Genomic DNA, 12,925 nt, shown 5'->3' on the forward strand with positions numbered 1-12,925 from the left:
CATTCATTCCCGATAAAGGCCACCTAGTAAGGTGTTCCAGAAGTAGTTCCATAATAATAATCTTCAAGCATCATAATGTTTTCTTCCTGGAAAAACAAAATCGGCCTGCTTATGTGAGCTATTACCAACCAATTGTCGCACCAGACAAACTGAGTGACAGAGGAGGCTGGTTTACATTACGAGTGAAAGTGGCAGCCGACGATTTAACTCGGTGTGTCCGTTGACGGTTGTTCTCCTTTGTTAGCAGCAGCATGGATTATGCACAGCACTTTCACACTTTGAAATACGATTTCAGTGACCGGAGCGTCCGGGCTGAGATGCTGCAATAGAAATACAATTGGAATCACATTTCACCACCAAATGTGATTTAGATCTGATTTGAAATTAGTTGTTTTTTCTATTTATTTTTTGTTTGTCTGTTTTTGCTGTCTAGACTGTCATCAATCTGGATACATTTTGGATATAGCAAAAAACAGAGTTGGGCTTGCAGTGTCTAGGCCTAAGGACCTGTTCACACTGCACCTTTCCAGTGACGGACTTCAGACTTGTAGAGGCTTGCATGACATTCGCTCCTGTGAAAAAAAAAAGTATATGCAAATAAACTACTCTGACGCTGGCCAATAAAATCCCTGTTTTGGTACAACCGGGGAAAGCACCTAATAAGCCGATGGAAACAAAACATGAGGAAAGGTTAATCATTGCAGTTGGAAACAGGCCGATTTTTTATGATCAGTTCCTGTGTTTAACGAATTATTAAAACCCGTAGCAGCGCTCTTCTGGCTATAACGGAATCCATTTTGCACTATAATAATACAGAAGCCGGAAGTAGCCGGAAGTAGCCGGAAGTAGCCTGAATTAGCCGGCTAGCGGGAAGCAATCTCAATGGCTGCTGGCTGCGTCTGCAAAGGCATCTCCCCCATGCGCCAGACACGCCTTCCCTCATCAGCCACCGGCCCCGGAGGGAATGATTCTGGCCAAAGACCTTTGTTACATGTTCTATCCTCTTCTATGGGACAAAAAGCCCCCCAAAATATATCAAAGTACCAGGCTTTGGTCTTGGAAATATGCAGCTTACCTATCATTTTATTATACCAATAACAGCTTTGTAAACAAATGTAATTGTCATCAAAACTCACCAAAAACACCAGTCTCAGCTGAACACTAAATGATAAAATGTCAGTGCTCCTGTCCTGTTTTGAGAGCTTTTGTGCAAATCATTTCCTGTTTTAATTTGTTAACTCTTGCCTTGTCTCATCCTAGAGTTTTCCATCTGTGTGATTGCCTGTCCTGCCCTAATGTGTCTCACCTGTGTCCAGTTGTATTTAAGCTGCGTGTTTCCCCTCCAGTGCCAGATTGTCTTTACCTTGTGTGAGAGATCAGCATCATGTGTTTGCTTGTGCCGTTTGTGTTTTTGACTTCTGGATCTTTGTGCTGTTGCCTTTGCTGACCTGTGTTTAAAACTTTAGACTGCTTAAACCTTGAGCCTGAGCACTCCACATCGTCTGTCTGGGTCTGTAGGCCCTGCCTTCTCTGAATGCCTGAGAGCAGAAATGGTGGGAAATTGCACACCATGCCTATTGTGAAATGACTCTATACTGAAAATGACAGTATTTGCTAAGTAGGACAGGTCTACGGTACCTGTTGTTAAATGCTTGCAAAACAATTATTCTTGACAGCTACCTGCTTTCTGTATAACCTTCATGTCCTTCTCCGTAATGAAGAACATAACATGTTATAGTTGTCACCATTAAAGCGGTACAGTGGCGCAGCGCTGTGATCACATCACGATGCAGATTGAAGGTGGGGAGGTCGCTCTCCGCTTGAACCCAGCGATTAATGACAGTCCGTCTCGTAGTTGCGTTACGCAGTCAGGAGTTTCCTGAACAGTCGGATTGAAAACCTGAAAGACGCGTATTGATACCGAGAAAGTGATTGAAGTTTAAATTTGTGAACGTAAGCGTATAATTCACCGCATCAACGGAAATAAGGAGCCATGTGACCCTTTGATGCATTCCAGCCCCTCAGTGGTTAAATGTGTGTGTTCAGTATTTTCATGTATTCAGAGCTTAAACGGGAGACATTAAGCATGGAAATGGGGGCTTTGGGCTAATTGGTCCTATTAAAGAGCGATGAGGACCGGCGCATACTCTCTGACAGTCAACACAAACATTAATGAAGCACCCTGCATCCCCTATTAGAGGGGGCCTAGCCATGTTTGCCTCAATTATCTGGCTTTATTTCAGCGGCGTAGGGGAAATTATCCGGCGGAGGGGAGCGTGTGCTGTCTGCTGCACACAGACTCACTCCGTTGTACAGCTCACTTCGAATTGTTGACATAAAAAGAGACTTGCAATTGGCAAAAAGCAGAGGTACCCTCATAACAAAGATAACAACAGTCATTACTGACAAGCTTTCACTTCCCACAAAATTATTTCCTCATTTATTTCTCTCCTGGGAGCTGTTCCTGGCAATATGGCAAAAAAACAAAAAAAAAGAGGAAGAAAAACAGACAAGCCATCGATGCTTGTCACATCTATGACATACTGTAGGTTTTTCTCGTTCTTGACGCACATACGCCTTAGTTTATTTTTATTTTTTCTACTAGAGGCATCCCTGAAAAGTTTGCATTTTTAACACCACAAATAGCAGATTAATTTCCCAGACTCTTTTCATCAAAGGCACAGCGTGGAGAAACTTCAACACGTGATCAATGCATTACATACTCCGCCTAAACCTTAAAATCAATTCCTGCATGCTTTTAACTTCACAATGAGGAGGGTTTAATCAGGCTGAACCAGCTAGTTTCTGTTGAACCGTCTGGAACAGGGCAGGTGTAACCCTCCACCCTTCTACCCCCACCCTCTATGCCTCTCCCCAACTCTATTTTTACAGCCTCTTGGGGCTCCGGCTTTGAAGGGAAACCTATCCAGGAAAATTGCTTGCATTTTTCCCCACCGAAGCGTTGATGGATGGACATTGACTGTCGCATACTCTCTCCTGCACATCAGGAGCCCCCCTCCCCGCTATCTTCTCTCTGCCTTTCTGTGGCATTTCAGTCCTATTAGGTGCTTTGTTGAAGTGCAGTACAGGTTATGAACAGGTTCTGAAGTTGCTGCTTTCACGGGAAAAGTGACTTTTGACTCCTCAAACTCACATTTTTATTTGAAGCCACGGCTCGTACGCGGTGTCTTCTCGTCGGTGGTTCTGTGGTGTAACTGTGATTTCATTGGCAACGTATGCTTTCCTCCCCCCCCCCCATACAAGCCATATGTCCCATACCACCTTCATCCCATCTCTGCTCCAAACAGTGGCATTCATTTCTCCTTGCATTGTGTTAATTGGCATAGCGTGGTTGGGGCTATTGTAAACATGGCTGTGTGTGACTGGTATAAAAGAGGCACCAGTCGCTCCCCAGGCTAAGCTAGTGTGCGAGGCAGGCAGGGGCTGCTGCCATTGTGCCGGTGGAGCCTTTGTAGATTTGCAGTGGGGCCCCCCCTTTTTAATCGCCTTCTCATACACCGCTTGCCGACTCGCTTTGCATATTTAATTGCCAGGTAAAGTCATTTCGTCGACAATCCGTTTAATTATTTGATTGTACAGTAACCGTAAAGAGTGAGCGAAGGGAAGAGGAAGGGATAAAGGGGGATAGAGAGAAGGGGAGAGACAGAGAGAGAGAGAGCAGCAGGCAGCAGAGAAAGAAAGAGGTCTGTTGCCAGAATAGACATCAAAGCTGTGCCTTGATGTTGATGTTGAATGGGCATTAATGGTTTCTGAAGGCAAGAGATTGCACGGGGAAAAAAAAAAGAGAGACAGAAAAAAAAAATAAACCCTCCTTTTTCTCTGACAATCCTGCCAGCAATCTCAGTAAATGCATAAACATTGGAACCCGGTGTCAGATAGAGGGGTAAAACGGAGAGAAAGAAAGTGAGAGCAAGAGAAGCTAGTTGGATTGTTCACTTTCATTTGCTGTAATGACTGAGGGCCGTGTAACAGACAGGGGTGGGGTCAAAAGACCCGATCGGAGGTTGGCGATCATTGCGAGGAATCGCCATGTTAAACATTTAGGTTTAAAGACCAGGACATTCCAGTCAATGTCTCTCAACTCATCTGAAGGACATCAAAGACATCAGGTTGTATTTCATTCTCAAAAACTAAAACGATTAGCATGTCTAATTTTGCAGCACTTCATATGCAATATGAAAATGAAAATGATCACATTTGGGTCAGTAAATTAACATTATTGTACTCTGGCTTTGTTGAAAAAAAAAGGTTGCATCAATCTTAATTCAAGACTGGTTCGTCATGAACATTCAAGCAGTGTTTGAAATAGTTTAAAATAACATCCACTAGTACTGTGCATGTATCATAGTTCACATCTAGTTTTTGTGTGTAATTATTGCTGCCGTGAACACGACTCTGTTCACCAGAGCGCCACCGAGACACAGGAGACACCACAGACACTCACCTGGCACGTCTTAACCACCAAGTCTCTCCCGCAGAGATCGCTGCTCTTGATAGCTGTCAGTTTCAAGCGGTTTCACTCATCATTCAGATGTGGAGAGACTACTTTTTTTAAGGAAATAATAACCGAACCTCATTGCTGGCTACCACCATCGAAGATTGAATCCGATTTTGACTTCACGCCTGCTCCTGACTAGGCGTAAGATTTACACTCGGCCCTAGCTAGAAAGAAACAGGTGTGATGAGAGCTGCGGGAGGAAACCGTGATGCTGTGGGTTGGAAAACCAAAATTATGAGCTGAAAGATAGCAAACGGTTAACCAAATGACGGTTAACCATTACAAGCAACACGTTTCACATTACACAAGTCATTTTAATCCATTGTTACTGTAAAAATATTGACTTTTAGCCGCTTTAAGGCTCATCTGTTTACATTTTCACCTCAACATATTCAGAACACCTGGATTTTTGTTTCTTTAACACATCAAATGCACTTAAAAATAAAAAAATATATACTGATCTAAATTCAAAAAGGAAAGCTAAACATACTCAGTCCAAACAATACCAACCATATCTTTTGATACATAAACTTTATGTTCTTCATACAGCAACAGGTAACTCACAGGGACATTCATACAATGGGAATAATTTGTCAACATATACAGGAGTTAGTTTGTAGCAGCGGTCAGCAAACATTTCAATATTAAGTCCTAATATAAAATATTATTAATATTCAGTGTTCAAAATCAACATTAAGGTTAAGGTTGGATGTTGGCTTCACTAACAGCATCAACATTTAAAATTTGACCTTATTAAATTCCATCCATATAAGCATTGGAACATTTTTAAATATTTGTATTTTTTACCCATAATCAGGACATTGTAACTGTAATATGGGAGCACAATACAAGAAGACGGCCATCCTTATGAAAACACACACATCTAAGTTGAAATCATCAACCCTACCTACGTTCCTCCAACACATTCTGGAGAAGAGAGCAACGAGTACTATCCAATCAGAAGCAGAGTAGGGCAGGTCTTTGTTGAATGTGGGTGCATACAAAAAAATCAATCAAACAACCATAAATACCAGGCTGTGAAACTAACAATGGCTGTGTAAGAGATCATTTGGCATGCGGATAACAGAGCACTTCAACATTTCCAAGAAAAACTCTCTTGCAAACTCATTGCTCAATGTGTGCCGTTGGTTAAGCTTTCCCAACGGTGGCAGGTGCGCCGCACGTTGCCCACTCCTGGTTTGTAGACATAAAAAGTGCAGTATGATAATATTTCCTCCATATAATGGAAGGATACAACATTTGCATTCTTGAAGCAAACCCCAAAAAGTGGATGCTGTTCTCTCTCCTGTCACCAAGCACCCAAGTGTTGTCTCGTGTTTCATGGCGTGTGCGGTGGGGCTTGGCATTTGCGTGTGAACAGTCCAAGCTAGGGGCTTTAACTGCAGCTTACCTCTGAAACTCATCCAAAATCACCTTGATCCTCTTTTCAGTTGGCACCGCTGGAGATCTCTCTCTCTCTCTCTCTCTCTCTCTCTCTCTCTCTCTCTCTCTCTCTCTCTCTCTCTCTTAGCCACTCTCCCCTTCTCTTGTGCTGTCATCTTCACTTATCTTTCCGGCTTCCCCATGCTATCTTGTTTCTCTGCCATTCTGTTGTGAGGGTGATGTGTATGTGGGTGTGAGGGTGTTGTGGGGGTATCTGTTATCTGGAGGGACTATCTAGATACAACATAACCTTGACTAGCAGGAATGCCTTTTTGAGCATGCACATAACTCGGCTCCTTTTTACTGACTTCGCCCCCCGAAATAATCTGTCATTGTCTGATTATGTGCACAAAATATGAAATGAGAGATAGAAATGGGCATTTTTCTAAGCACAAGGTAGCTTTCTGGCTCGCTCTGCGTTGATTTAAGGGGACTCTTTTTGGACAACTATTGTTCATTTATTTTGGGACCGTCCATCCATCTCTTTCCCTTTCTGTCTATCTCTGCCAACTTAGTGTCAGCAGTGGATAGGCATTATCTATTTTGTCTAACTACCCCCCTGTCGGGTCTCAAACCACCCCCAAGGGAAGCCTGTGTTCTTTGGGCAAGATAGAGATTTGGGCCCAAACCACTGTCAACAAGAGGAACAATTTGGCTGGCAAGGGCCATATTTACAGATCGGTGAACCACAGCTCCATTTAGCAGTGTTCTTTCGTCAGTAAACACCGCAGGACGGTATCTCCGTCAGATCTCAAGAGGAGGAATAGAGATAGAATTATGCCATGCGTCCCAAAGTTAGTCTATGCCGACCACCGCTTGGACCGCCATTGTTTAGGTCTTCAGAGCGGCCAAATGATCCGATAACATGAGTTTGTTGTGGCAAGCAACTTCGTCCACATTCCTCAGTGACCTAACGGAATGCAGTCCCTTGAAAGGCTTCGCCTGTGGCCTCAGTTCGGAGGGTGTGTGGTGTATTTTGAATCCATCAGACTCTTGTCTTTTCTTGTGCGATCCTGAATATTGGGAGCGGCGTTTTCTAAAAATACAATGATTAAAGCGTTGTGGTTTTTTTCACATGAATGCTCTGACCAAACTCCCTTCAGGCTGTTGTACACACACACAGTACGTTAATGTGTCAAGATATGGCAACTTTGAGTCTTGTTAACACGTTGGCCCTCATTACATTGCGGGTAGCTTGGTATGCAAACAGAAAACTGGTTTGGAGTTTGGGGTCAGGAAAGGCTTTGAAGCTAAACATACTCCCATCATAAAGTTATATCTGGGACAGATGAGACCAATAAACCAGCACCACACTGAAGCCCTGGAAGTCCAGTCATGAGTTGGTGGCATAGACAAGTGGGGAAACTAAATTTCCCTACAGATAAAGGCTGCTTCTGCAATTTTGGTTGCCTTTTAGGTTATAAAAGGCCATGCAGTTCCTTTTTAAATATACTACTTTGCTGCCAGTAGTGCAAATGCTAACTGAAAGGAGCAATGTACAACATTCAGCAGCAAACAACTATTTGCTATGTACAGATAGTGGATGAAGTCACCCATAATAGCACCCACCCTCCGGTCGCCCCTCAGATAAATATTGAGCTCTGTCAGCATGTTTGCCGTATAGTTTGTACTGTTAGAGCTGTTGGCACTGTTAGCTACAAGCTGCCGGCTCAGCCGTTGAGAGCTGTTTAGAAACAATACAAATGCTCCCAATCTTGTATCTTGCACCTTTCAAAAGAGAGCTGGGAGGGTTCTCATTCAGACGTCAACAAGAAGAAGTCGCGGAAATAGAGATCGGGTTGTTGTTGCTTGAAGAGGATTTGTTAGACTTTTACTGCTGTGGTTCTTTCTCATGTTGGGTGTGAATGTACAACACTGAGCTGGCTATCCAATCTGTGATTTAGTTTTATTATTGTCATATTATCACTTCAGTTTATTTTGACTTAGCCCAAATTGTAAAAGTGCGAGATGAAATGGCACATAAGATTTGCCGTAAATGACCCTGATTGTGTTTTGTTTAGCAGTCCATGAGCAGCATGTATCAATAAGTTGTACAGCACAAATTAAGCATTTATAAAGTACCATTTGAATACAAAATATATTGCGGATCACAGCTCAAGCTGATTAAAAAAAAAGCAGTTTATGTTCCAAAACCCCAACATGAGCCACAAAAAAAAACCTGCAGCAGCGTCCAGACATTGTCATCCATACATGGTATCTTGGTTGGGTGTGGCTGCCGCAGACAATATTGAACTGAGCTCTTTTTTTAGAAACTGGGGAATTTCTCTTCGCTTTTATCCTAAGACAACCATAGTGCTTCAGTGTTGTGCCTCACACATACCTTCAGGTCCGCAGTCCGTTCCCCAGACGGCTGTGGGAAATGTGGCGAGGCCACTCTGGGTTTGGAGGCCTCCCAGCCACCACAGGGATAAAAACTAGCCTCCATCATGTGACGCGGTCATGTGACTCCAGGCCTATGAAGAGAGGCAGCGGCGGAGGATTTTCATCACTTTGGTCAACATAATGATATATGAGAAATACACTTTGCAGACAGGGATGCCATATACCTTAATGATCCCATAACGGTACCATCTTCAATCTCATGTCTTTTATTTGGCATCTCAGATGGAAACCAGATCATCATTTAGTGGCTAAAATGATCTAAATGTTCCTTTTCAACGTCCAAAACAAGTTACACTAAACCAAAGAGTTTACGCATGCCTAAAAGGACATCGGGAAAAAAACAAAAAACCCCGCCTGGGTTGTGGGTGTGTGAGCCCTCAAGCCCTGACTGTTTCCCATCGTAGACACTCTGCCTGGCAAAGCTTGGGGCTTAGCCGCCATTGTTTACTCTTTACCCACAGAGCCCAGCACCTGTTAAAGATTGAGCCGTACACAACCCAGCTGCAAGCCATTTTCATCTAACACCCAAGAAGATAACTACCCCTCAAGCACAAAACGATTAGGCTAATCAGCCTTGATGATGGGAAGGGACTAAGTCGGATGAGAATGTAGAAAGTTGCGGACGCCTCCGAGGGAATCCGTCCGTCTCAGAACAAGGTGACGGACAATTCAAACATCTCTTAATGAGGAGCGTAGTAGAGCCGTCTTCCCGTGTTTGTGTTCTTCATCTCACATGCCACTTACTGATGGGCCAACATGGCCCCCCTGGCACGACAAGAGGCCACCATTGTAAGGAAATGGCTTTGCAGTCTGCAGGAGCCCACAGCAGCTCTGTTTTTTTTTTTCCTACTGACTCGCTGTCGCCAGCTAGTCCCTCTTCTCCTTTGCGTTTCACACACAGGCAATTAAGTCAGTTTCCCAATTCTGTGATCCCCTCCAACATTCTTTGTTCTTGTTTTTTGTTGTTTTCACGTTCCTCAGTTTTCTCCCTCTCTCCCTCCCAACATGCACATTTGTTTCTCGGGTGAGGAGGTCGAGGCTGGGGGCGGAACAGAGAGAAGAAGAAAAACGAGGGGGGGGGGGGGGGGGGTACATTTTCAGCTTTATGACTAACCACATGTGTTTCTGGGTCTTTGTATTTACATGTTTCTCATGGAAAAGAGGGTGGTGGAAGGGATGACGGGAGAGGAAAGACGGGCATATGGTTCTTGTTTGTTGGGTTAAATTCAGAGTTGGACTGTTTGTTTCCTGCGATGAGCAGAGGGAAATACGTCCTCATAATCATCCTCAAATGGGACTCCTCCATAGGCAGGAGTTAGACATTGACATATATAAACAATATATTGTACAAAGATAATATACTATACTAAAAACAAAGAACTGGTTTCTCTCATTAGAAGCAGAAAAGCTGTAGTTTTGTCACTTTTAAAAAAAAGTGTTATTAAAAAGTAATTCATACTCTCACTCTTTCACATTCTCTGGCTGAGGCTCGATGGGGTACACTCCCCCGCTGTAACTCTTTCACTCTGTACGCCTTGGGCACCTTCACTGCTGGCACTGGTCTCGCCATTATAAAGCATGAGAACCAGAACCAGGTACTCTGCACCCCCCCCCCCCCCCCTCCCCCCTCCCTTCATCCTCTTCTGTGTCTGAGGTGTGCCAGCCCCTCGGGTGGGAGGGGGGGGCATTCCATTCTCCTTTGCACACCTTTGGCTTGTAATCTGCTCAAGACCAGACTTTACATACACAGTGGGAAGTATCATCGGAGATCCTCATAATTTCCACATATTGTGGGAATTTATTGTACCTGTTGGCCTGGTTTTATAGAACAGGAACTCCACCCGTAGATACTCTTACGCTGTAAAATATCATCAATTGCAGGTGTTAGTTTGTGATGCAACAGCAGTTTGAAGGCTGTATGATTTACTCTTCTTGGTTTAGCCACATTCCCTTCACCCACTGTACTTCATCTGCAGTACTTTGGTAACCTCTAACCTGTACAATAAGTTTGACATGTTAAAGCTCTTTGTTATTTGTATATTAGTGAAATGGTATGGAGCTGCTTTGGAACCAGCATGGGGTCTAAACAGGATATGTGATGCTGCCACAACATTACCTTTGAGCAATGCACGCAAATCACTTGTCAAATGTGCCTCTGACCGACTGCAGTTTTTGTATGAATATTTTGTTTTTTCGCCGTCTCGTAAATGGAGCAGGAGGGATGCTGGCTCGGAGGGAGAACCACAGTGAGCGATGACAGATGAATGTATCTGATGCGGAACAGCTGTAACGCTAACAGTTGAAAGTATCTGAGCCTCCCACTGACAATATGTGACCTCAACAATGCTCCTCAATCCATTATTTCGATTAAATGTGAAAAATTAATGTCAAAAAATTATTTTTCATAATGTTATGTGTATTTTGAAGTAAACATTTGTGACAAACATAAATAAATAAATGTTGAACAGCCAATAAAATACATTTTTACACCAAACAAAATGCAGACTTGTTTTGGAAAATGACAGAAGGAAGCACATTATTTTCATTAACTCCAGTAGCCCTCTTGAACACATAAGGCGAAGATGAGGTTTGTTCCTGTATATTAAGAGGGGATGAGGACATTTTGTGCTGTGTAAGCAGGTTATAATTACTCCTGCAGCCTGAGTCATTACTCTTTAGCCCTGTTCATCCCTGGATGCTCCGATTACAAGTAGACAAAATACTGACGTTCACACCTTCCTCAGAATACGTCTCCACATGCGTATCGAGTGACCAATTATGATCTGATCTTATGATCACCTATAAGCAACTAAATATGAAGTGAGGCAGAACAAGAGGTCCACAGCCCCATCTAGAGCAGCCCCATCTAGAGTGGCCCCATCTAGAGCGGTCCCATCTAGAGAGGTCCCATCCAGAGCGGTTCCATCTAGAGTGGCCCCGTCTAAAGCAGCCCCGTATAGAGCGGCCCCGTTTAGAGCAGTCCTGTCTTGAGCGGCCCCTTCTAGAGCGGCCCATCTAGAGCGGCCCCGTCTAGAGTGGCCCCATCTAGAGCGGCCCCTTCTAGAGCGGCCCCTTCTTGAGCGGCCCTGTCTAGAGCTGCCCCGTCTAGAGCGGCCCCGTCTAGAGTGGTCCCTTCTAGAGTGGCCCCTTCTAGAGTGGCCCCATCTACAGCGGTTTGGCTGAAAGAGGCCCTGGATGGTCGGAGACAAAGAGAGAGGGGGAAGCACCAACGGAGAACTAGGGCAGAAGACAGTTGAGTAGGCTGTCCTACACTGCAAAACGAATGTGTGGCCCAGACCACTTCCAAATGTGGTCTAAGCAATCAGATCTCAATGCATCTTGGGTGCATTTACACTTGCACTTGGAGCTGTCCACATGTGATCATATTACCCAGGACACATGTTGTTTACCAGGTCTAAACAGGGCCTCTTGTATTCTCTCTTTTACTTGTGTTTGCACAATACAATTGCAATTGGCAACTGTGTTAGCATAGCAAGAGTTTCTCTGTAACTTCAGAACGTTTAATGAGACTGCATAAAAAAGGAGTTGCTCACATTTGGTGGGAACAAACACAAACTTGGTATTTGTGGCACAACCTTCCACAATGGCTCGTTCCTGTGGACTTCTGGCCGCCGCAGAGGGCGATAATGTGCGGAAAGGCACAGATTTGAACACAACCTAATTATTGCAACATGAAATATTCAAGCAGTTTGTTCAAGATGTTTGCTTGCATGATATTTAATTTTTTATTGTTAAAGGGACTCCAATCATTGGAACATTGTACAACAATAAAACTATAAGACAATGTCAGAACTCAGCCAAACATCAAAGAGACGTGTTCATTCAAAACAGTTCGACGCCAAATGAGTCACAGACATCTTTCAGGAAGGATGGCCTGTGGTTTGACGATATGGGACACTGAAAAGGCAAACAGATTATTTATTCATGTGTTGATTTGGTGGTTGTTTTTGTCCCTCTTGTCACACTTCCATTTCAAATGTCAAAGGACCTCATTTGGGTTGTGTCAAAATGTAGCATGTGGAGACAGAGAAGACGTTGTCTTTGCTCTTACAGATTGAGACGGCAGTTTCAGAGGATCCAAGTTTTAATATTGGCTTTAGCTGTAAACTCTTTGGAATCGCTTCATGAATATGGACTAAAGAACTAAAGGAAAAGGATTATCCTGCCATTCACCTGGGACTGTTGCAGGAGGGAAATAAGCAGAGAACATGCGGGGAGTGGAGGCGGGAGGTCATGTGTGATGGCGGACGGGTGCAAGCCAGGAAAGCGAAAGAGAAAGCTCGTCAACATGACTTTATTTGCCTGGGTGTCGGCTGATGTAAACAAACGCAGAGCTTATGCAAGCTTTTGATCTTGTGAACCGAGAAATCTTCTCGGCGGAAAAAAGGGAAAATTAGGCCTCGCTGCGGGGAAGGAGGAGGGGCTCGGTGGGCAAAGGCTCATGGGAAAAGATATTTAGTCTAAGATTGGGAGTTGCAAGCTATTAAATGAACGTCCCCCTATTGACTTAATTTGCTACAGCTTAACACATTTTTTCTC

General features: G+C 43.9%; 1 protein-coding gene across 1 annotated transcript in view; it reads right to left on the reverse strand.

The window, feature by feature from the left end:
* The window catches only part of cUnh17orf67 (chromosome Un C17orf67 homolog), a 335,966-nt gene that overhangs the window by 154,881 nt on the left and 168,160 nt on the right, over positions 1 to 12,925 (reverse strand). The window lies entirely within an intron of this gene.

This window comes from Eutrigla gurnardus, assembly GCF_963514095.1.
Source record: "Eutrigla gurnardus genome assembly, chromosome: 3".
NCBI classification, from domain to species: Eukaryota; Metazoa; Chordata; class Actinopteri; order Perciformes; family Triglidae; genus Eutrigla; species Eutrigla gurnardus.